Source organism: Pinus tabuliformis, chromosome Q, assembly GCF_031772625.1.
Source record: "Pinus tabuliformis cultivar Carrire ecotype Pingquan chromosome Q, CPIR1, whole genome shotgun sequence".
NCBI lineage: Eukaryota > Viridiplantae > Streptophyta > Pinopsida > Pinales > Pinaceae > Pinus > Pinus tabuliformis.
In genome coordinates this window covers 221533631-221537785 of record NC_142296.1, presented here as the reverse complement: position 1 = coordinate 221537785, position 4155 = coordinate 221533631, and positions in this window count along the sequence as shown.

Genomic DNA, 4155 nt, shown 5'->3' with positions numbered 1-4155 from the left:
TGCCATATTTTTCTCTGAAGTTGGACTACCTCTGAGTGGAGAAGGGCCTGCAATCTCTGTTTATCTAATCCATTTAGCTGAAGCAATCTCTCCCTCTGTGCATGGCTGAGATCTAGGTCTAGCTGAGCTGCCATCCTTAATGTGTTATATTCAAATTCTATGGACAGAAAAGCCTTCTTCCCATAGACCAGCTCATAGGGTGTGAAACCTATGGTGGTTTTCCAAGTAGTGTTATAGGCCTAGGTGGCCTCAACCAATCGATCTGCCCAATCTTTTCTACTGTTGCTCACTACCTTAGTAAAAATCCCTTCCAAAGATTTGTTAGTGACTTCCACCCGTCCATTTGCTTGTGGATGATAAGGGGTGGAAGTTCTGTGCTTAATCTTGTGGTGTGTGAGTAGGTATTCAACTAAATTGGAGGTAAACTGACTCCCTTGATCGGTGACTAACACTCTTGGGTAGCCAAACTTGTAGAAGATATTTTCCCTTAAAAACTTAGCTACTTTTTCTTCGGTTGCTGCTTTAATTGCCTTTGTTTCTGCCCACTTTGTCAGGTAGTTCGTGCACACAATGATATAAGATCTCTGTTGTGAAGGAGGGTTGATAGGACCCACAAAGTCCATGCCCCACTTCTCAAATGGCTCGAAAGTCACTTGAGGTTGCAAGGGCATCTCATCCCTTGGAGTCGGTTTCCCCATCCTTTGACATCGGTCACAATGGTTGATGTATCTCCTGACATCTTGATGAAGAGTGGGCCAATAGTAACCTGCCCGCAAAATTTTGAAAGCAATCTTTTTTGCTGCAAAGTGGCCCCCACAAGGTCCATCATGACAGGTTAAGAGGATGTCAAAGACTTCCTCTTCCTTGACACATCACCTCAAAATCTGATCTGGGCCAAGTTTGAAAAGGTTGCCCCCAATCCAGGTGAATGGGGCACTTTTCCTCACGATTTTGCTTTTCTCTTTTGAGGACAGGTGTGGCGGAAACTGTGCTGAAACCAAGTAATTTGCTATATCAGCAAACCATGGAGAAAGTACTGAAATATCAAATAAGTGTTCATCTGGCATTTGATCATCCACCATTCCTTCTTCACCTGCAAGCAGATCTAGTCTAGACAGAAAATCAACAACAACATTTTCCTTACCTGGCTTATCAACAATAGTCAAATCAAATTGCTGCAATAAAAGTAACCATCTAATGATACGAGTTTTTACATCAGGTTTATTCATCAAAGTCCTAATTGCAGCATGATCACTGTGTACGAATGTTTGATAGCCAGTGATGTAGTGTCTGAACTTGTTTAGGGAGTGGACTACAGCCAAGAGCTCTTTTTCGGTTACAGTGTAGTTTAATTCTGCCTTAGACAGGTTTTTACTGACAAAATATATGGCATAAGGCAACTTCTCTTCAACTTTCCCTAAGGCTGCTCCTATTGCTTTGTTCGAGGCATCTGTGTGAATGTGGAAAGGTAGGGCCCAATTTGGACCTCTCAAGATTGGGGCAGTTACTAGCTTACCTTTCAAGGCTTCCAGAGCCTCCTGACAGTTGTCAGTCCATATAAACTCAACATCTTTCCCCAAAAGACCAAACAATGGAGAGGCTAGCTTGCTAAAATCCTTAATGAATCTTCTATAATACCCCGCTAAGCCTAGAAAACTCCGAACATCTCTTACCTTTTGAGGAGGCGGGACCCTTTGGATGATAGCAATCTTGTTGGGATCCACCTGTAATTCTTGCTGAGAAATTGTACGACCTAGCACGATCCCTTCAGTCATCAGGAATTCACATTTTTCAGGACTGAGGGACAAGTTCATTTCAATACACTTGGCTAAAACTTTTCCCATGTTAGTCAAAGCTTCCTGGAAGTTAGAACCATAAGGGGTAAAGTCATCCATATAGATCTCCACTGAATCATGAACCAGTTCAGCAAATATGCTCAGTACTGCTCTCTGGAAAGTGGTAGGAGCATTGCACAACCCAAAAGGAAGGACCCGATATGCAAAAGTACCACATGGACAAGTGAAGGTGGTCTTATCCTGGTCTTTTGGGCTGATTTGGATCTGGTTGTACCCGCTAAACCCATCTAAGAAGGAGAAGAACTTCCTCCCCACCATGCCATCTAACGGTTGATCTATGAAAGGCAAAGGGAAATGGTCCTTCTTGGTGGCCTTGTTCAGTGCCCAATAATCTACACAGATTCTTCACTTCCCATTTTTCTTTGGCACTAGCACCAAAGGAGAAAGCCATTCACTGTCAGAGATGGGGTAGATGAATCCTGCATCCAACAACTTTTGCAGTTCTTCTTTGACAATGTCCTTAAGGGTTGGATTCATCCTCCTTTGAGGCCGCCTGACTGGCTTACAATCCTCTTTAATGTAAATGTGATGAGTAAAGACGGAAGGGTGGACTCCCTTCATCTTCTTATAACTCCAAGCAAAAGCATCCAAGTGATTTTTCAATAAGCGACACAGTTCTTTCTCCTGAGAGGTGGATAGGAATGAGTTGATCTTCAAGGTTCTTTCTGGGCCAAATTCCACATTCTTAACTCGGAGAGAGGTCGGATCAGCCACACAGTGATCAACTAGAGGATTAGCTTGGGTTTCTTCCACCAGCTCTTCTAAAGGCAACACACTGGGGGGTGGATTCTGGATCAAATTCTCAATAAGATCATCCTCAGTTTGTGGACTCCCAATGGTAGTTTCTACTGTGCACAATGGTGTGGAACAGACTTCATCTTCATCTTCCTCCTCCAACCAGAGGGGTAAATCATGTTCTAGTAGAGGTTGGGCAGGAGGATAGAGGACTAGCTGCTTGGACATATGCCCATTCTTGATTGTCATGTTCCTAGCTCGGCAGCTGATGTAGGCATCTGCAGTAGCCAACCAAGGTCTTCCCAGGATGAGAGGATACCCAATGAGTTTTGCCTTTGGTTGGAGAACAAGGAAATCAGCAGGGTACTCCCAGGAATCAATAGCGACCATGACATCTTCCACAATCCCCTCAGGGGTCATGGTGGAGCGGTCTGCTAATTGCAGTTCTGTTGAGGTCTTTCTCAGGGAACCCTGAAGGTTGAGTTTGAGCATAGTGTCCTTGGTCATAAAATTAATGGCATCCCCTAGATCAATCAAGGTATGGGGGATTATGGTGCCATTGATGTGGACATCGACTATAGGACTCCTAGGGTCTAGATATTTTGGACAAATTACCTGCCCCAACATCAAATCGAACAGTTGTCCGATGACATTGATAATTGGGGCATCTCTCTTTCGCCTGCCTTGGTGTTTGAAGCACTTCTCCTTGGGCATCTTGTTGTATATAGGCACATCCTTTATGGCTTGGAGAAGGGGTATTTTTACACATAATTGTTTCAGTTCTCCCAGAAGTTCAGTTTCTTCTAGGTTCGGTTGGGTGGTTCCAGTTAGTCTCTCGGGAAAGGGCGGAATGACCTTGGGTTCACTTTCCCATTTTTCTTCCTCATCCTCCCTAGGAGGAGGTTGGATATCTGGGAGAACCTTCCCAGATCGTAGGTTAATCTCCTGAATCTCCACAACATAAGTTGGACATGATGTTTCCCCACTATATACCTGCTGGGCCTGTTTGTTGTTGGGGTTCGGGTTCAGTTGAGCAGGTATCTGGGGTTGTCTTGGAGGAGTAGGAGGTAATGGTTGTGGTTGAGCAGGTGGTGGAGGCAAAAGAGTGGGGGGAGAGTTATACTGGGGCCTCCACCCCTGATGAGGTGCACTCCACTGAGGCTGTGGCTGAGCATAAGGATGAAATGAATGAGCAGCTGGAGGAGCCTGGTATTGAGGAGGATATGACCAAGGAGGGGGTGTGGACCAGGAAGGATGAGCAGGGGGACCCCAAGAAGGCATGGAAGTGGCTTGATTGGGGTTGTAATAGCTCTGAGAGGTCCCTTGTATTCCCTACTGGTAAGGTCTGGGCCCATGTGGCCTCCTTTGGTTCATGAAATAGAGTGGTTTAGTGGTTCCCTTAGCCCCTTGATATGCAGCTTTGATTCTGGGCAAGGAAGGGCACTGATTTGTAGGATGGTCTTGCTCACAGACTACACACACTTCTATAGAGTGCAATGGGCATTCATTCCTAGGGTGCTTTCTCGTGCACCTGGGACAGAAGATGGCCAGAGCTCTCTCGGCT